Source organism: Myotis davidii, unplaced genomic scaffold (genome assembly GCF_000327345.1).
Source record: "Myotis davidii unplaced genomic scaffold, ASM32734v1 scaffold809, whole genome shotgun sequence".
Lineage (NCBI taxonomy): Eukaryota > Metazoa > Chordata > Mammalia > Chiroptera > Vespertilionidae > Myotis > Myotis davidii.
The window spans coordinates 840,802-862,204 of record NW_006300017.1 but is presented as its reverse complement, the minus strand read 5'-3'; the positions used below and the strand labels follow the sequence as shown (position 1 = coordinate 862,204).

Genomic DNA, 21,403 nt, shown 5'->3' with positions numbered 1-21,403 from the left:
TCTGAACAGGGATCAATTTAGATGTTTATACACCTAATCATTCTGTACTCAGGTTCACTATGCCTGCCTTTCTCCTACTAGAGCACGAGGTAGTTTATAGAATTACAATCAATTTTATATCAGATGTTCTGACATGACCACAGATGACTTTTTCGTAGATATCAAACATAGCATGAAAATTATTTATAACTCATTCTCTGTTTCCTCTCACCTCCCAACATTTCCCTGCCTAATCTATGATAGTTGGGATTATTGATTAGTTTGAATGTCAAGTTTATTAAAAAGATAATCTCCTTTGCAATAAAGGCAGCTCATCAGGTGGTAAGTCACTTGGAACTATCCTTCTCACCTCAAAGTTTCCAGAGTAGATTAAAAGGAGACAGTTGGATTCTCCAAGGTACCATGGTAAAGAGAAGACTCAGGTGTCCCCTGCCATCTGTTTGTCATCATAGTTCTTACTTGTTTACCATCATCATTTTCCTCCTCCTCCTCCTCCTCTTCTTCCTCCTCTTCCTCCTCCTCCTCCTCCTCCTCTTCTTCTTCTTCTTCTTCTTCTTCTTCTTCTTCTTCTTCTTCTTCTTCTTTTAGAATAGTTTGTTGATTTTTAAAGAGAGAAGAAGGAAGAGGGAGAGAGAGAGAAACTTCCATTGATGTGAGAGTACAACATCGATTGGCTTCTCCTGCATGTCCTCTACAGGGGATTGAACCTCTACCCTGGCATGTGCCCTTGACTAGGAATCCAACCAGCCACCTTCTGTTGTATGGGATGAGGTCCAACCAATGGAGCCACAATGGCCAGGACCTTATCTGTTGCTTTTCAATCCATGTCCATCTTTCCCCTGCTTACGTGAGAGTACTTATAGTAAATAAGGAATCTGAAGGAAATAAGGCAGAATGCAGGGGAGAATATAAATGGGATGGGAAAGAGACAGCTTCGAGTGGCAGAGTGAGGTAAGGCTTCTCTGTGGAGGGGACATTTGAGCAAAGAACTAAACAATGAGAAGGCAGCCATGAGAAGACCTGGGGAGCAGCATTTCAAGCAGAGGAACAGCAGCGATGCAGGCTGTGAGGGCCCCAGCGTGGTGCACCGGGAGCATGTCCAGGGTGATCGGGACATGGCCGGGAAGGGGCAGATGGAGAGGTATGCAGGGGCCATCCCAGCAGCATGTAAATGCCACATACAACAGGGTCTCACGGGATGTTCTTAGGAAGCTTAGACTCTATAGTAGGCACAATGGGAAGCCCCTGGAGCAAGCATGCCAAACTCGGAGCTGGCACGTTGCATGGCTCATTGGGCGTGCCGGCTGTGAGTTTGACATGCTTGCTCTGGAGGTTCTGAGGCCACAGAGGCATGATCTGACCTATCAGTGCTGAGTGGCGAACCGGAGACACGGGATTAGTGGGGGCTGCCGCAGTGGTCCTGTGCGTGGACCCATGTGTAATGAGTGGAGTAGAGGAGGCAGAACCAGATTTCAGAATCAATTTAAGTCAGAGCCTGAGCCTGCGGATGGATTGCCTGTGGTAATGAGGAAGAGAGGAACCAAAGATGGACTTTAGGGTTTTAGCCAGAGAGAGCAGCAATGGCAATGCCATTTCCCAAGATGGAGACCCTGTAAGAAGGAACAGATTGGGGGAAAGAGAAGAATGGGAAAGAAGGTTAGTTTTATCCATATTGTGTTTATTGAAGAGCCTTGTTGGAGATCGGAGTGTCATCGAATGGATGGTTGAGATTGAGGAAGAGACCTCAGGGGCATGTCTGGGAGAGGCATACATGGTCAAGTCATCAGTAGAAGGAAGCTTTCCTGAGCTATGGACCACATGAGATGACCCATGTGTGAGTGTCGGGAGAACTGACCACAGAGAGGAGCTAGCAGCCAAGAGTGAGTGAGAATGTGGGGAGAAAGGAAGAGGAGACGCCCAGTGAGCAGCTTCCCAGGAGCCACGTGAGGAAAACGCTTCCGGAGAGAGAATGTGTCCAGGGTGATAAATGCTGCTGAAAGGAACGAAATTTTAATCGCTGTTTTTGGCAAGATGGAGTTCATAGGTGACCTTGACAATAGCAATTTCAGCAGCATAACGGGAACAAAGCCTGTTTGGAGTGAATGGAAATCAGGGGATAGAAAGGGAAAAGTGCAAAACGAAGAGCATACGTAATTTTGTAAAAAGATTTTTATTGTAAAGGAGAGCAGGGAAATGGGGCCGTCGCTGGAGGGAGGGCGTGGAGCCAAGGAAAGGATTTTAACATTTATGATGATGATTATGATAATAACCATTATCATTATCATCATAATGACTGCCATTTATTGAGTGCTTACCATGTGCCAGGCACTGTGCCAACCGTTTTCCATACATGATCTCATTGGATCTTTTCAGCAAACCTCTAAAGAAGGCGCCGGTGGGACTGTCAGTGCAGAGGTGTGAGAACTGAGGGACCAGCATCCCCGATCTGCAAAGCGATAGAACCAGGATCCCTACCTACATGTGTCTGATGCTACATCCATGTCTCTTACCACATCAGACTGACCTGCTACCAGCTGAAAGTGAACAGTACTTAGTCAACACTTGGGTTGCCAGGGATAGAATTCCAACTCATATTGGCTGAAGAAGTTTAAAAAAAAAAAGTGTATCTCAAAAATCCGGAAGTGGATCTGAGCTCAGGTATAACAGGATTTGAAGGCTCACACCGGGCCATAGGGATTCGGTTTCTCTCTCAGCTGCTGGGCTCTGATTTCCGCTCTGCTGCCTTTATTCCTGCAGATTTCCCCAGGTGCCATCTCCAGCAGCTCATGGCTCACTCCCAACAGTTTGGGAAATCCAGGGGTCAAAGTGGCAGATGGGGGTGGCTCTTATTCTGTGAGTTGTGTCACCAGCTCATCTTGGAAACGGTTCATATCCCAGGGGCATGAGATTATCTCAAGGACTGGGCTTGGGCCACATGCCACCTCCAGGCCACAGGACTGATGGGATCCAGAGCTTGCTCTCCAGAGCAGCGGTCACCAACAGGTGGTCCCTGAGGTCCGAAAGGTTGGCGGCCATGCTCTAGAGCAGCCGTGGGCAAACTACGACCCGCGGGCCGGATCCGGCCCGTTTGAAATGAATAAAACTAAAAAAAAAAAAAAAAAAAGACCGTACCCTTTTATGTAATGATGTTTACTTTGAATTTATATTAGTTCACACAAACCCTCCATCCATGCTTTTGTTCCGGCCCTCCGGTCCAGTTTAAGAACCCATTGTGGCCCTCGAGTCAAAAAGTTTGCCCACCCCTGCTCTAGAGGTAATAGCCAGGTGCTATCAGCAGAAAAGTTATGCTGGACAGGCAAAGAGGGCAGGTACCCACTAAACCAGGAATGCATTCAGATGTTTACTATCTTGCAGACAATGTCAAGGTTTGCTTCCTAGGAGTCCACTGGCATAGAAGTTCAACGAGTACAAGGCCTTTCCAGTCTTGTTCATCAAATACAGTTCCCAGCGTAGTGCTCGGGTTTAAAGAGTGTATTTATTGAATGAATGAGTGACCTCAGTGATTCTTCTATCATGCTTTCCCTGCTCCACTTGAGTCATTTACTGTATTTTAATTTTAGTTTAAGAGCTCTTCATGTGTTTGAAATCCGTGATTATTTTTCCTACGTGTACTTTTGCAACTCTCTGAAACTCTGTTTTATTTGGAAAGATTGTTTTCGATGAATGTGCTGCTCTTCAGAACAGTGTTTTTGATGTTATTTTATTCAAAGGAGAAAAACTGCCTCAGTACAAAACCCCCAGTTCTCTCTGTGACATTCCCCGAGGGGAAGAACCTGAAGGTCTACTCTAGCCAGAACTGAAATCCCAGCAAATCCTAACGCAGCTCAGCTTTCCCCCTGGGGTTTTTTCCCTCCCCTGCTGACGAGGTGAGGCTGAGCTCTGGGGAAAGACAGGCTCAGGATGAAGAGCTGTTTGGATGCATTTGTTCTGCCACTGGAGTGCCTGTGGCAGCACCACCGTCACGAAGCTCCCAGGCGGGCGGGGTGGAGAGACAAACAAGGCACCAGCCTTACAGATGAGCTGAAACTTCGCCTTGTGTAGCGTGTTCACGAGAGGATGCTGAGGGGCCTTTAACTGCATAAAAATAAATTTCAGTCTGGTGCGGTGATTGTGTGAGGAGGCTTATAATAAAGTCAGGAAGGTAGATCTTGTCCTACATAAACATAATGCCTTCTCCCCAGGCACTTAGAGACTTCAAAACAGCAACAACATGTGCTGGTTTATGGCTGGGCATACGGAAGAGAAGCATCCATAGTGAGTGACCTGGGTAGGGAGCAGCGTTTTACCGTAAAGGTCAAGTGCAAGGGCTCCAGAGCGGGGCTGGCTGGTTCAAATCCACTCTCCCCTTCTTTCATTAGGTGGCTGCAGGCAGGATGCTAATGGCCTGGGTCTCAGTTTCCTTGCTGGTGATATATGGATAATGGAACAGCATTACCTCATAGAGGCTGAGCATCAGCTGGTGTACTTAAGCATTTGAAACAGTGCTTGGTACAGAAATCAGCGGATTTGGATTTGTTTCCATTGCCATTATTTTTAATGGGAACAAGAGGCTGAGTGTGCATGGAAAAATTTCGTGTTTATTCTGAATATCCAGAGGATTAAGCTGCAGTGTGAGTGTGCGTGCGTGCATGCGTGCGTGTGTGCGTGTGTGTGTGTGTGGTAGAGGATGAGGATGAGGAGGAGGAGAGAGGCTGCTCTGAGATTGAGCTCTCTCTCTGGCTGTGCACAACATATTTTCACATTCTGAGAATTGAGAGCACCTGTTGGGTGTCCTGCAAGTTTGAGAAGAGCAATTGCTCTGAAGTCAGGAGTGGAATTAATGTCATGGAAAGTATCGGAGGCTGATGTGAATAATTAAGCCTCCTAATGAGAGCATTAATATTTCCCCCATGGATTGATTTAGCGTTTCTGTTGCTAGGATTGTTGCACAAACTTACCTGAGCTGGCCATCTATCTTGATTGCTCAGGACACACTGCTCTGGGGGGGGGAAAAAAGCTGGTAGAACACACCTAATCTCATATTGAAAACCCTGAGAAGTAGGAAGGGAACTCTTTACCCAGGAAGTCACGTGCCCGGGGAATGGTCCTGAGCCGCCCTTGCTTTCTAAGCAAGTCATCACTGGTCTTGGCCTTGCTATGATTTATTGATTTCTATTTAATTTCTATTTGAAGATGGGTGTGGTTGCCAATCCTATTCCTCCAGCATATGATAAGCTACAGGCTTGCGCCTCCCAAGTTCATGGATACCAACTTTCCTTTATGTGTAAAAATAGCAGTGGCTGGGAATAATGTTACCCCTCCAGGCAAACACTGGACGAGCAGGCAAGGGTGGTGTCTCAGTCAGGATCCACCGGAGCAGGAGGAGCAGGAGAATATATATAATTTTTGCAAGAAATGGCTTGCCCAACGGGGTGGGTGCTGGCCAAAGAGACCCAAAGTTCTTAGGGTGGGCAGCTGCGAAGGGAAAGTCATGGGTAGGCTAGAGTCCCCCTGGCACGAGCTAAAGCTTGTTGTCCCCAGATGGCAACAGGAAGGGAGGTCTAGGGCCATGGTCGGCAAACTGTGGCTCACGAGCCACATGCGGCTCTTTGGACCCTTGAGTGTGGCTCTTTCTAAGCCTTAGGAGTACCTTAATTAAGTTAATAACAATGTACCTACCTATATAGTTTAAGTTTAAAAAAATTGGCTCTCAAAAGAAATTTCAATCGTTGTACTGTTGATATGTGGCTCTGTTGACTAATGAGTTTGCCGACCACTGGGCTAGGGGAGGGGAGAGCAGGTGGTGACCCAGGTGTGCAGTCTCCCTCAGGGAAAGCCGGGCCTTCTCTTAAAGCCTCTGACTCACTAGGTCAGGCCCACAGAGGCCACCTCCTCTTAGATGAACTTGAAGTCGCTGACTTGGGACGTCAAATGCACCTGTCAAACCCCCAGCGGCACCTCGGTTAGTGAGTGATGGTAACTGGGAGAGAAGAAGTCTGTGTGCTGCAAAACGCAGCCACCTCCCTCTGTCCTCCAGCTCTCCCGAGAGAATCTCCCCAAAGCCCAGATAACCAGCAACACACCAAGCGGCCCACATGGATAGGGTGCCAAGGGCAGGAGAGGAACCAGCCCCGGAGGACGTTCCCCTGCACATGGTGGGGAAAGCAGGTCCGGTTACACAGCCACGTGTGCTTTCTCAGTTCACACAACATTGTTTATTGCTGTCAACCGCACATCCGCATGCCAGTTCATGGGCTCTGAGCACATGCGCAGTTGTCTGCACTTGCTTTTGTTTTGCTTTGAGCTTCTACATCTTTTTCAAACAGATGCCGCAGGGATTAATCCCCCTCATTTTAGAGGCAAGGACTGAGGGCCACGGACATTAAGGTGCTGGCTGACGATCTGTCCCACTGTCCCTGTGATGGGCCAGACATGTCCAGATCTTCCGACTCCGAGGCCAGGGCTCATGCCACCTCCCCGGGCTGCAGCCCAGCTTGCTCCGTGCCTGCTACACTGTCTCCCCTGGTAACAATTTCAGTGACCGCCCCGTCTTCTAAAGCAATAGAAGGTGATCTGGGCGGTTGTGTCTAAATTTATGGCTGTGAGCTATCCTTGCCTGGGGCAAGTTCTGCTCTGCGTAACGGATAGTCTGGGAGACTTGGGAATCACACAGGACCCGACGTCATGTGTGTGGGAAGGCCCCTTTTCAAAGGACAGCCCCTGCTCTGTAAGCCGTGAGGGCAGCAGTGTGTCCTGATTTGCTCACAGTAGTGAAGCCACATCGCAAGCTTCCAAGAAAAAATTTCTGACTAAAGATTAATGTTTAATGAAGCTACGAATCCTGAACCGATGGGGAGCATTTATCTGTTAATGAGTTTTTGTGAAGTATCATCCAGACCTTTAAACACACTGGGTTATTAACGGTGCCAGCTGACTCGCCACTTCACAGTCCACACCCGCACTCTGCACCTTCAGCATCCCAGGAAACACGAGCTAGGCCAGGGGTGGGGAACCTTTTCTCTGCCAGGGACCATTTGGGTATTTATAACACCATTCTCGGGCCATGCAAAATGACCAACTTAAAAATTAGCCTTCTTTATTTGGTCAAACATTTAATTAACTCATCCCTCATGCCGTGGCAGGTCCAGACCAAATGATTTTGTGGGCCTTCTATGGCCCTCGGGCCAGATGTTCCCCACCCCTTGTCAGTTTCCAAAAGCCGGGGTCTGGGTCACCCAGGAACACAGAGTCTTCATGGGGAGCCACCTTATCCCTTTGGCCTAACAGCAAAGCTTCTCTTGGTAGCAACTGTATCTCCTCATTTTGTAAAATTTTCTATTCTGGGGTATCCTGTTGGTAGGACCCATGAGCCCATAGGAAAATGGTATTTTTTCCCAAATAAGTAAATGCCACTGACAAAGAGGGCTTCTCTCTTTGTCTGAATACAACGCAGTCAACAGATAAATTCCCAGCACTAGGTGAGGACTGATCCCACCCAGCAGGCGCTCGTCCATCTGGAGTGTTTGGCTGCGGCCTGACTGGCGTGTGTTGGCTGCTTTCCTTTCTGAGGTTTTAGAAATCTCTCCAAAGCATTAAATCATCCTGGATGGCCTGCGAAGTGAAGTGGTTAATAAGGGCGGAGCCAGTGGTAAATGGGGGCGGAGCCAGTGGTTAGTAACAGCTCTGCCATAGCTCTGCTTGGGTATGAGACTTCATTCCATCTTTATTAGCTGATGGCATTTTACTACTCTTGTCTATACTTCGTTTCCTCTCGGATGAGATGCGGGTAATAAGAGTGTTTGCTTCACAGGATTTAATTGCGGGAATTATAATGAGTTAGGTATGTAAAGCAGCCAGAATAGCGCAGTGCCTGGGATACCTCCTCAGGACTATTATTAGTGTTCGTACAGTAGTTGGTATTTGCTTTTCCTTATTGAAATGGCGGGGCGTTATTTTGGGGGAAGATGTGTCTTCTTCCAGAAGCCTGGACCTCAAGTCTTGTAAGACACAGTCTGGGGAGGGTCGGGGTGGGATTAGCGACCCCTTGGCTGTGGTCCATCAGGTGTTCGGGTTTCTGAACAAGACAAAATGGACAGGAACCTCCCACAGTCTCTGGCTGTACGTGTTACAACTTGGAAACGGAGCACGTTCAAATCTCCTAGGGAGCCTGGCTAATACCTCCCAGAGGGTTCTTCACATTGCAAATTCAGACAAATTGCTGCTTTTTAATTAACAGAGCCCAACAACTCTGTTATCTGTCTTCTCATGAATCTATTTTCTCTCTGATCCCTGCTTGTTCTCACACCCTGTCTGCTTCGGAGCTGTAGTCCCCCACGGTGCCCTGAGGGGTGGGTGCCTCAGTGGGGAGCCCAGCCGGGGCTGGGAGCTTTAGCCCCGAGATGGGTGGCTTGTCATCAAAGGCCAGCCGTCGCCCAACTCTGTTTCCAACTGCAAGGGTTTCAAGACGGAGGCCCCGGGTCCCTCGAGGCTGCAGTGCCAGCCCCGAGCTGGGCTTCTTGAAGAGCTGGCAGAATTCCCTGGACAGAAACCAGTGGAAGCAGCATCCAGGGATGTCTCCCAAAGACCCCATTTATTTAAGTTTAATAAGACAGTTATTGACTCATAAATAACAACCAACTCAAGGAAGCATGTTTATCAAGGACGTAGGCCCAGAAAATGTAACTGTGGCTACGCCAGGGCACAATAGCTGCATCTCCGCACACAGAGCCCCAGTGAGGATGGGAACAGACTCGGAGGAACACACAGGCTCCATCCTGTCCTGCGCTCCCTCCTTGGTTCTTTGAAAAGTGCAGGCCTCACTCAGGCTCAGGCAGGTGGGCACATACCTTCACCTGGGCCACCGAAGGCTGGGGTCAGTTCGTTGTCCTGAGCACCGACCAGGACACCTGAGTTCAGAATGTGAGATATGATCTCGTGTCCGTCACCGTTCAGAGCTGACCCATGATGACACTGTCTACAGCATTCTCCCTTTCTAGAAAACGGCTTCCTTCTAGCTCCATTCCCAGCAGGACACTTCAAAACGGCTTTGGAAAAAAAACAAATTCTAAAGTTAAAAATATCCCCCTCCACTCCCTGGCTCCTACTTATTAGAACAATGCCTGAGGCAGCAGGGGTGTCGTTGGCAGTTCTGTTTGTGATGGGACTAAAAGAGTTGATGTGTTTATGAATATTTACATCTCCAAGAGGAGACTGCTGTTAAGTAGAATTTATTTTTTAATTCTTTAAATCTTCTCTCGTGGCATGAACATGCGAGGGCCCACAGATAGGCAGCGGAGAGAATGAAAAGGAAAAGAAAAAATGGTCACCCCAAAGCCTGCTCTGCACAGACCCCTTGTTGCCAAAGGGTGAGAGGGAGAAGGATGTGAGCGAGGTGTTAGTGAGTGGACCCCTGGAGTTGGTCGCGTTCCCCCAACTTTCTTTCCATTTGATGCACCCGGTGTTCTCTGATGTTAGGTAACAGGTTCCCAGCACTGATGCCTGCCAGCAGAGGCCAAGGTGGGAATGGCCGTGGCTCATTCATGCAAGAGGCGGGAAGACCGCCATCTGAGTGCCAGGCCACAAGGACACCAGGATTCCATGTTCCCCAGTCGACTGGCTACCTTGACATTGAATGGTCAGTCATTCCTGGGCTGTCTTGCCTCCACATAGGCTGTCTCCTTCCAAGGAACTTGGACATTTGCATTCTGGTACGATTTCAAAGGTGCTGACCAGAGAATTGGAGTTAAGTCACTGGAGAGCACACAGCAAGTCAAGAACCAAAGGGCTTACTGATCCCACAGCATCTTCAAGTCAGCCCTGGGGCTGGCATCTCTGCAGTGTGACAAGGACAAAGCCTTGGCTCTGGGCACCGGGCCCTAGGAGAGCGGAGGCTCTCTTCCCTCACATGACTCCTTTCAGGCGAGCGTCTTCACGCTGTGCGTGAGGAGTGACTCCCACTGACTGCGGGCACTTGGCTCACCTCCTGCCTGGCTACAGAGGGCTCTGAAGCAGGTGACTGTTGGGCCATTGCTGTGCCCTAATTTGCAAGTTACTTTGCAAAGAAGCCTTCCCCTTGGCAGGCTGTCGAACTATTATGAAGCTGTCTTACCAGTAGGCCGTCCTGGGCACAGCTCGCAGCTAATTTAGCAAAGTCCGGAGCAGACGTGTCTGACACTCTGGAGGGTGCAGACACCACTGGAGGGACCTTAGGCAGTACATGTGGGGCCGGTGAGGGGCGAGGATTCTGACGGGGAGAGGGAGGAAGTGGCGGAGACCCATGGGGCACAGCTCTTGGGCCATAGGCTTTGCCGTGCCTTGGCTGAGCAACGTGACCCTGACCCTGACCCTGACCCTGACCCTGACCTCCCACTGTAGATTTTACAGACTGAATCCCCATTTCTCTGCCACAGTCATGAGGGCGCTGCTTCACTGAGCGGCTGCCACTCCATTTCGGGATCCAGTCCAGTGGCCCCTGCATCCTGGGAGGGAGGGAGGTGAAGCCATCTCGGACAGTCCCTCCAAGGTGGGTAGTCCTCCAAAGTGACTCCAAGGTAGTCAACAAGCATCATTGAGTGCCTACCGGAAGCAGAGAGCCCCTCTGAGCCCGCCTCCCTGGCATAGAAGAAACAACGTTGATGCAGCAGATGACATACACACGAGGGGATGTTGAGAAATGAATTAGAATCCAACCTTAAGCAGATGCAAAATAACAGAGGGAAGAATCAACGGTGTAGCTTCTTTGAGGGACCTCAGTCTACACCCCACAAATGAGGGGGAAGCTCCAGGGTCAAGAGTTGGATCTGCTGTTGGGCTTCCAGGATTCGAGGGGTAGAAATTTTTTTTCCTTAAGGACAATTTATGTGAATTCTTATACACTTGATTAGTCCTTTTTTAAAAAATAAATTTTTATTGATTTCAGAGAGGAAGGGACAGGGAGAGAGATACAGAAACATCAATGATGAGAGAGAATCATCGATTGGCTGCCTCCTGCACCCCCCCACTGGGGATCAAGCCTGCAACCCGGGCATGTGCCCCCAACCTGAATCAAACCCAAAACCCTTCAGTCCGCAGGCCATCGCTCTAACCACAGCCAAGGCTCAGTTAGTATTTTGTTTGCAACAGCAGTTGGGGAAACGCTGAGAGGGGAGTAAAATTCCTTCTCAGATCATCTGCGATTCAGGGCTGGTCTTTGGTTTCCTTCTTGTGCATTGAGAGTTGTTTCTAAGGCCTTCCTTTCCCCGGTGCTTTGTGACTTTGTGACCTTCCATCCCCTTGGACTTTCAAGTTGCATTCCATCCTCCCCTGGTATAAAAGGGAGCTACTGCTGCAGGGGGGAGCCCCTCTGAGCCCTGCAGGTGCTGGCGGAAACCGTGGGCTCCTCCAGCACAGCATGGGACGCCCTACTGTCCATGTCTATCCCCCACAGGAGCGCGAGCTCAATGGGGACAGTCATTGTTGTACCCCGCCACCCAGCACAGTGCCTGGCATCTGAAGGGCGACCCAGGCGTTTATTTATGAATCAAATGCCTGGATGATGAGTGAAGACATCAGCAGATGCATTCGCTCTTAGATACACGCCTTGTGTTGGAAATGTTACTGACTTGCAATTACTGGAGATCTATCTGCTGTGAACCCTTTGTCTGGATTCCCCCCATCATTTCTCCGTTCCTTCTCCCTCCGTCCCTTTCATGGGGCACAGTACAAACCACCACACACAGTCCCTCGCCATCGGAGCATCAATGGATGGACAAGAATGAGTGAGCGAAAGAGGTTCCCTATGGCCAAGGCTGATGCTGTCCCTCAGACACACATTGTCAAATCGCTCACACACTTCCCACGCTGACCTGCGGGCTGAGCTCAGCTCCTCCTCCAGCAAGATCACAGGAAGCCAGAAATCCATTTTCCTGGGCGTGCACAGCTGTCACCTACCACATTGGGGAGCAGCAGGGGGGTCATGGAGAAGGCAGAGAGGGAAGGCTGGGTAATTTAAGGAGCTGAGGCCTGGTGAGGTGCCGTCCTTGGGCCAGGCAGCTTCCTCAACGGAGGAGGTAATGAGAATAATGGCTCTTATGGCGGCTTGGTGGGAGTTCAGATGTCTTCTCTCACGATCAATTCCAGGCGAAATTTAGGCAGGTTTCAAGTCAAAATAGATTTCTCTTACAGCCAGAGCAGAAAACTGCACCTGGACCCTCAGCCCCAGTGGGGCTCTCTCCACCGTGTATTCTCTCTGGTCATAAATATTCTCAAATGAGAAGCGAGTTGATGATGTGGAAGAGAAAAGGGACTCTGTTTGGGGTGTGCATGAGGGATCTTGGCCAGGCAGGGCCTGAACTTGCCTGTGCTGAGCAAGCCAGCAGAGAGGCCGAGGGAGTGGGGTGTGTCCTCCAGAGAGAAGGCAGGCGTGTGCTGTGTATGTGTTGTGTATGTGCCATGTATGTGCTGTGCGTGTGCTGTGCTCATGGCGCGCAGGAAGCCTTATCTGCGTGGAACAGCATACTCGAGGCACTTTCTTTTCTCTCTGAATCTCATCCCCTAATTTTCTCCCTTGATAATTAAATTACAGGAACAGGTTGACACCAAAAATAGAGGGGGCGGCTTGAATGTGTTCAAAATTAAATTCATTTGGTGACAGAAATATGATTTGGCGGCATGAAGTTTTCTGCCTCAGCGAGTAGAGTTGCTAAGGGCTCGGCGCTCACCCCACAATGAAAGGGGCCCTCCGCTCACCTGGAAGCCAGCCAGAGTCGGGCATTTGGTTCCCCTGAAGAGCTAGCTGCACAGAGAGCGGGCCGTGGGCAAACACTGGGGACAGGCAGCGCCATGCCCAGGGGCCTGTGTTCTTTAGTGCTCCCTGGAGCCAGTGTGGCACAGCATGTGGGGACAGACCCCTGGCAGGACCAGGAGGGCGGAGGTATGGCGAAACTGGTAGGTTTCTTGCTTGAGACACTGGTGCTTGCATTCCCTGATCTTTGCTTTTGCTCCCTCCTGCTCTAGTGCCCCCTCTGGAAAGGGGCAAACACGATGTGCAGGATGCACATTGTTGGAAAGACCCACCCTGTGCCAAGGGTTCACCAGCTGGCCCGCACTTGGCACAAGAGGGCAGCATCTTATGTACTTTTTCTCTATTCTGCACGCATGGGGCCGTTTCTACCCACTGGGCTCCTTCCCGGGGGCCTTTTTGAATGATGCCAGGAGAGGTTACTTTGTGGCAGGAGCAGTGAGGGGAGAGGGGATGGCTGCATTGGTGCTGCCCGGGCATTCCTCAGCATGGCCGCCCTTCGGGCCCAGGAGCCGCCTCCATCAGCAGGAGCCCGGCCTTTCTGGTTGCCCTGTCACGTGTGAACGTGGCCTAATGGTGGTGATTAGTCAGTGTCCAGTGAGGAAATGAGTGGCCCCCGCCCCCCAGGTCTGCACGGAATGCTGAGTGATGCATCCGATGAGGGGGCGGAAAGGTCCTTAGCCAACAGGCCTGGGTATTGATCCAGGGAGCGAGGTCCTGCCATTTGGAGGGAAGTCACAGCTCCCTCCTGTGCAGTATGAGCATGTGCCGTCTTGGAGGGCTCCGAGCACCAGAGGGCTGGGAAATTACTGCAGAAATTACTGAATAGAACTCCATTACCAACCCCCAAACAGCCTGATTGTACCGAGTGATGTCACAGATGCCTTGAATTCGAGAGTGTGTTGTCCTTCTAATATATTTTTTCCATTCTTAATCCATTTAGCTTTATTCCCAGGAGATGCTGTCCCCATGTGCTGGGAGGAGGGCATGTTCATGGAGCAAATCAAGGGGTGTACTACCTTTGCTGTGATTGACGCCAGAGTGCCATCCTAGAGTTGAGAGCAGAGAGCCCATGTGAGCCTTTGGCTGGAAGAGGGCATGCTGGAGGCTTAAAGGCACAGAGCGTGATACATTCTCCTTCCCTAGCAGTGGTTCGTGGGAGAGGAGGGTGGAATCCTGAGAGACAGCGGCAAGTAGGGAGGGAAGAAAGGATACCCTCAAGAGGCAGATCCAAACCATAGCTTTTACTTGTCTTTGAAAGTTGGTTCAGTCCACGACAATCACAGGCCAGTGTCCAGAGGTTATGGATACTAGTATACGGAACATGTAACTAAGTGGCCCACATCCTCTGCCATGTGCTTTGCCTGTCCTGCCCAATGGTATCCTCACAACTACTCAGAGAAGCAATGGCTACCGTTATTTCCCCTCACAGATTTTAAAAAATGAAACGCACAGGAATAAGTGACTAAAATGTAAGGAAGTCTAAGTAACTCTCCCAAGGTCACCAGCTGGACCATGTCCGGGCTTTAAGTAAGAAGCTGGGATTTGAACTCAAACTGTCCCGGTAGTTACAGTAGTTAATCCTTTCATCTGTCTTTTCCCCCCTCACTAACTGGCAGCACCTCTCAGCCTTTTGTAATGCACCCCCCCCCCCACACACACACACACACATACCACAAAGTTTTCAGATTTCTTTCCTGCTGGTCTCTACCAGGTGAGAAGATACTCCATCTGGCTGTCCATTCTGCGCTTTGTATGATGAAGTCTACTGGCATTGTGCTGTAGACTGCACACACCTCCTTACCTCACCCCTTCTCCTTCCCCTCTCCCGGTGGTATTTCTTCAAAGACCCATATGAGAGCCCCTCTAGGGAGAGACAATCACTCAAGCAACACTCTGGATGACTTCCTGTCCCCCAAGCAAGCCAGGGCCTCTCTCATGCAGCAGGACCATGCTCCTGGTGGGGACAGTTTGCATGTCCACCTACCACTCAGATGGATGCCACTCATCTTTCCAAGTTCATTTCAAAGTCAGCTCCGCTGGGAAGCCTCGTGCAAACACCCCATCCCGCCTCTCCCCACAAACAGGCAGGAATTAAAACAACACATTCCTGCAGGGAAGTAGTAGAAAACCAAATTGAAGAGAGGTGGGGCCGACAGTGAAGGGACTCAACTGATAGGCCAGAGTTTGGTCTTAGAACAACAGGCCATGGAAAAACTGGGGGCCTTGGGGGATGAGAGCAGCACTGCGGGGAGTAGGGTTCAGGCTGCAGGTTCTGGAGCAGGTTGGGTGACTGTTAGGAATGAGTTTCAGAAGAACAAGACCAGATCAGGGGGTGCCGTGTGAGGAGGAGGTGTTGGGGGGCATCCTCAGAGAGGAGAATATTCTTATTCAGGGTCGTCAAATAGCTCAGTTATGAAAACGCAGGCAAACTCAACACCTGTGAATACGTTGTAGGTGGCGGCAAGGGCAGCAGGTCTCTGACTAGTGGGTCAGACCAAACCTGGGGGCAGCAACCTTGGCACATGGGCAGTTTCAGAAGAACAAGACCAGATCAGGGGGTGCAGTGTGAGGAGGAGGTGTAGGGGGGCGGCATCCTCAAAGAGGCAAATATTCTTATTCAGGGGCGTCAAATAGCCTGAAAACCCTAACTTAACTCTGGTGCTGTGTCACATATAGAAATTTTTTGATATTTGCAACCAGAGTAAAACAAAGACTTATATTTTTGATATTTATTTTATATATTTAAATGCCATTTAACAAAGAAAAATCAACAAAAAAAAATGAGTTTGCGTGTCACCTCTGACACGCGTGTCATAGGTTCGCCATCACTGATCTAGAGGTAAAGGAAGGGCCCCGGGAGCGTGGGGGTGAGGAAGCTAAAGGTCATGTGCCTGGCGGGGGTTGGGGGTGGTTTGGGGGGAGCGAGGGGGAAGGGAAAGGCACAGGGGTGCTCCCTGGAGGAAGAGCACACTGGGTCCTCCATCCTAAGGGTTTTAAGGGCGGAGATTTTGGGGGGGGTCCCAGGGAAATACCTCAATAGAATATTGAGCAGCTTTCCAGGGTTGGGGTCTCCCCCGATGGATTGGCCGGCACCGGGGCAGGGGGTCATTATTCCGCAGCTGGCCCTGATGTCAGCCGTGGCTGGTTCTGTTGCTCATCTGGGCCTGGAGCTGAAATGCAGCCGAGACCTAGATGTTATCTCTAGGGAGGAAACGTCAGGGGTCCAAACCTGATGACCAGGAGATGCTAGGGGAGGAAAGGTCACCCTGGGGCGAGGTCCCACCCTACCATTGATTGTCCCTGGCTGGACACCTGGGGCTTTCCATCCTGGTGACCTCCTGGCCCATCGTCCTTGCTCTGCTCACATCTGTCTAAGGGCCTACAGCACATCCGCCATTTAGGATTAGGAAACTGACATGAGATGCCAGGAATTTTGGTTGTTTCACTTGGTGGTGCAGGCAGTGAGGAAAAGGGGGCTCCTCCAGATCCTCAGGAATGAGGGGCCTCCTCCCTCTGATGGGCAGTTCACACTCCTCCCTCCAGACGGCCTAGGGTGGATGGCTTCTGCACTGGGCAGTGCCAGCCAGAGCTTGTGGCTCCACACGAGGCCCTTCCCAAGAGCCGGTGCTCCCAGTTGCTACGTGCCAAGGTCCCCACCACTCACAGCCCATGCTCCTGGCCGACCACCCTGGCACAGAGTCCCGCTTTTAAAATGATTCCCATGACCGGGCGGTGAGTGTAGACGTCTCTCTTTGATGTCCAGAATCCACCTAACCGCAGCCTCTGGGAGGGCTGCAGGCTTTGTTAGGTCTGAGGAGGAGAGAGAGGCACAAGGAGACACAGTGGACATAGAGACCAGCCCTCCCAAGACCCGCTGACCTTGTCTTGACTGCAGTGGTCCCAAAGGGCAGGTGGCTGGCACCTGCTGGCCGGTGCAGATGTTGCTTTCACTTCTCTGCTTACCGCTCAGGGACATGGGTATTAGCTTGAAGCTGTGGCGAGAACAGTCTGTTCTCCTCTGCCTCTCCCTGGCCTCTCGCATCTCATTCCCCACCCATGACCTTGTTCTGAAGGCACTGAAAGGCCTTGGAGCTCCACAGTCTCTAACCAGGTGGGTGAGAAGCCGAGGCCCTCCAGCGGGAGAAGTGGGCTGGGGCATCGCCGCTTCCCTGCTAAGTGCTTTGAAAGAAAGAGACAGGTGTGGGCCCTGTGGAGGCCTGAACTGTCACAGGAGAGAGGCAGCATGAGGTGGCAGGGCCACTTTGTAGATCCCAGGCTGGCACCCTTGCCAAGATCACAGAGACTTGGGGAGGAGCTGTTGCCATCAAATCAGCAGCGTTTTAAATATATATTTTGGTAACTTAGAGGCAACAGTGAGTCAGAAGAATTAGAAGGGAACCAACCCTGAATATTACGACTGGTGTTTTTTTTTAACCTGGCCTGTACTCACTTCTTTAAGACAATGGAGGGTTGTCGAATTCTATCCCAGCTCTGCCACTTGCCGGCTGTGTGACCTTCGGAGCATGCTTAACCTCTCTGGGCTGCATTTGCCTCATCCATACTGGGGGATATATGATCACACCTTCCGCACAGGGATTTTTGAGAAAGTGAAGTTAGATGTCATGTTATACCTTTAGCGCAGGGCCTGGCAATATAGAATAGATCAAGTTTAAAATCATAAACCCTTTCGTTCAGGTAAAATTTATATGTTGATAACCACGGTGTACGGATAATAACCCATGTTGGTTAAACAACAGCCTTGAGAAAGAGAAGCTGCATTTTCCCACACTTTATAGATAAAGAAGCGACACCTCAGAGGGGAGGCTGAGAGGTGGCCACCGCCCCTGTTTAAAGGGACCATAGCAAAAACGTCTCCAAAAATCTTTCTGCTGAGACATGAAATACACATGGACAAAGATTTCCATCCTCATCCTAGTAGTTCGCATTCCTTTGGTGCTGAAGGGGACCAGCACACTACACTTTAAGTGGAGACTAGTCTCAAGGCTTTGCGCCAAGCAGCTAAAATGATGCCCTCGCCTATGTGGCTCAGTGGTTAGAGTGCCAGCCCGCACGTGGAAGGGTCATGGGTTCAATTCCAGGCCAAGGGCACAGGTTTGATCCCTGGCCCTGGGTCAGGGTGCATGTGAGAGGCAGCTGATCTACGTGAGAGACACATTTCCCTTTCTCTCTCTCTTTGTCAGTTCTCTCTCTCTGTCCTCCTCCCCCTCTTACTCCCTCCCTTCCACTCTCTCTAAAAATCAATGGAAAAAATATCCTCCGGCGAGGGTTAACAAAAAGTAAAAAAATAAAATGAGCATGAGCGTGATAGACACTCAGAGTCCCCATTAAGATCAAAGGTTATCTTAATTCACACAAATTCCAACCATTTCAAAGGCTTGGCTCTTTTTCTGGCCACTGAGGGTTCTAGGCAGCATAGCACAGATGAGAGCTCGCTGTTCTTTGAAGGTCAGTGCTAATTGCAAGGTGACAGGCCCAGGCAACACTGGAGGATGATGAGTCAAACACAGCTGGGTGCCTTTCTTCTTCAGCGGGATCTGCGTTTCCTACCCAGCAGCTGTGGGTGCCTAAAACTGACATTTGAGCTAAGTATCAATTTCACTTGCTCTCTAAAAAGGTGACAAAATGAGCCCATATATAGATGCTTGCACTTTCCACTCCAGCCTACCACCGAATAGAATAGAGCCCAACTAGGTTAGAAGAGAACCCAAAATTGAGGAGCAATATTAGAGGTCTTTCCAGCCCCTCTCCCACCCCAGGCAAGCATCCTCTTTGCAAGGCCCTGCTGGTGGTCCTCTGTCCTTAATCCTTGCACTTCCAAAAGCAGAGCGCTCAGTCTGTGGCAGGCTAATCCAGTCTGATGGTTGACATCTTTTGTCCATTTAAATTGCATCTCCTCTTTGGTTTTCTCTAACCCTTACCTGAGGGGCTCCTTCCCTGGTTGTGTTCTTTCCCTGAATATGATAGTTCTTTCCCTGCATCCTCACAGAGGTGCTCTGAGTTATTTCAAAGTTAGGGCCTTTGACCATGATAGTTCTTTCCCTGAATATGAATATGCATCCTCACAGAGGTGTTCTGAGTTATTTCAAAGTTAGGGCCTTTGATCCAACTAAGTCTTGTCTTTTCACTGTTCCTATTTTTCATTCATTTAGCCATTCCTAATGATTGTTAGTCTCTCGCTGTTCCCAATGCCCTCTCTGACGGTGCTGGCTAAACTGTGTATGGATGCTTTCCATAGGAGCCATGCAGAAACCAGGACTGTGGCTGCGAAGATCGCTCAGAGCATGAGCACCACAGCGTGGGCTACAGAGAAAAGACGTAGGAAGGAGAAAGTGCTGCAAATGGACAGAAAGAGAAGGCAGAGTCGATGCAAGACAAGGGAAAGATTTAGGTTTCTTCTCACGCTGATAAACGAGGCCCCCTCCTCTGCACAGGATTAAGCTACTGGCTCTTGGTCTAAATACAACACGTTGTCCTGAATCAATTTCCCCCAAACAAATCTTGGACCATTTTTCTCAGAGATCAAGATCATTTTGAATCCTGATCTGTCTCCCTGGTTGCTAACAACTTTTCTCAGCCTTGTGTGGTCCATAGAGACATTCGGTTGCATTGCAAGACTTGTATCAGGTCAAAGCTTACATATGTAGTAAGACAGGGCCATGCACAGAACCCTGAAACACATCCCTGTATTTGGCATGTGTTACCCATGCTGAAATATACCTATTGTAATCTTCGGTGATTGAATATGGGTTAAGGAGACGATAACAGTGTAAAAGAAATACCAAATCATCTAATTACAACACGGGGGCATGTAAACAAATGGGCACAATAAAATTTAACATTTCTCTCACTAGACCACAGAGAATAGTTTATTGATCGTTGCAATCTTGGCAGCTATGCAGTGCCTGGCACATAAAAATAATATACTCCATGTTTATTTTTTAAAAATGAGCACATACACTTTCACATCATCCTGGAAAAGAAAGGGAATTAGGGGAGCTCTCACTCCGATTCCCTGCACTGGGGCAAGGACCCCAGAAAGCAACCAAAACTCCTCCTCCTCCTTCCGTTCTTGGTGATTGGCCTCTCCTCATTCCCACTCTCACCTTGTAAATAGATTTGAACTTGTAGTTTATCAACCTTTCAACTACCCTGAAAAAAATCCGTTCTCCATGATAAATGTCTTAGTCTGCTCAGACTTCCATAGCACGGTGAAAATGGGTAGTTTACTAGTAAATGAGAGACATTTATTTTCTTACTGTTCTGAAGGCTGCAAGTTCAAGACCAACGTGCGGAAGGTTTGAGTTCTCCCTGAGGCTGCTCTCCCTGGTTTGCAGGCAGTCAGATTCTCTGTGAACTCACAGGGTCATTCCTCTGTGTGTGTGCCCCCTGGTGTCTCTCCATGTATCCTAATCTGCTCTTCTTATAAGGACACCAGTCAGATTCCATTAGAACAGCGGTTCTCAACCTGTGGGTCGCGACCCCTTTGGCGGTTGAAAGACCTTTTCATAGGGGTCGCCTAAGACCATCCTGCACATCAGATATTTACATTACGATTCATAACAGTAGTAAAATTACAGTTATCCTGCCTGTGCATTCAGGTCCCATTTCCTTTTCTTTTCCATACACTGGATCTAGGGGCTGAGCCCGAAAATGGAGTTTGCATGGGCCTTGCTGGGGAGACCTGCAAAATTATGTTTGTGGTTTATGGAGTAGACAGTTTCTACCAAGAGGAAGTTTTGCTGCCAGACCAGTGGTGTGAGAGGTAGCGTGCCAAGCCACCCTGCTCACCCCCCTCCTCGGGGGCGGCTTTCACCTGCAAAATTATGTTTGTGGTTTATGGAGTAGGCGGTTTCTAACAAGAGGAAGTTTTACTGCCAGACCAGTGGTGTGAGAGGTAGCGTGTCAAGCCACCCTTGCTCACCCCCCTCCTCGGGGGCGGCCTTTGGCCAGGATACAGAGAATTCATGAGCAGGAGTGCCTGTCCACAGCCCTCCCTCCATGTAAGTCAGAAGGGACATAAGGCTTATGGAAGCTACTAGTATCCTCTCAACCAATGCCTGCTTCCCACCTGGGCACCGTGCATCTGGTGTTGAAGGTCACATCCACCGACAGGGGTGGGAGTGGGGGTTTGCAGGAGGGAATGGAAAGGATGTAGCCATTGCAAAGTGATTCTCTGCATCACATCAGGTTGAGAACCTGCCTTTGATGGTGCCTGTGGGAACAGGCGCTGTCTGGGTCTGGGTGATGGGTGCAAGAAAAAGAAAATCCTGGGTCCAGAATGGAGAGTTTTTCCAAGTTGACATGCAGGCTATCCCTCTTCCATAGGCTCTGTTCTTATGTCTCAATAACAATAAAAACAACCACTTTTATTAAGTCCTTATTGTATCATAGTCACAGTTTTAAAAGCTCTCTATATCTCACTTAATTCTCACAACCGTTGATGTGGCAGCATTCTTCATCGGGGAATATTAAGGGAAAGGAAGGTTAAGCAATTTGCTTGAGATCACAGAGTTAGAAGGAGATAAAGCCGGCCATCAACCCCAGGCAATCTAACTGCAGATCCTATGCACTTAACATGTGAGACTCCAAATGAATAAAATA

The 21,403-nt window shown here is 49.6% G+C and overlaps 1 long non-coding RNA gene across 1 annotated transcript in view; it reads right to left on the bottom strand.

Annotated features, from left to right (window-relative positions):
- The window catches only part of LOC107185037, a 478,211-nt gene that overhangs the window by 390,396 nt on the left and 66,412 nt on the right, over nt 1-21,403 (bottom strand). The window lies entirely within an intron of this gene.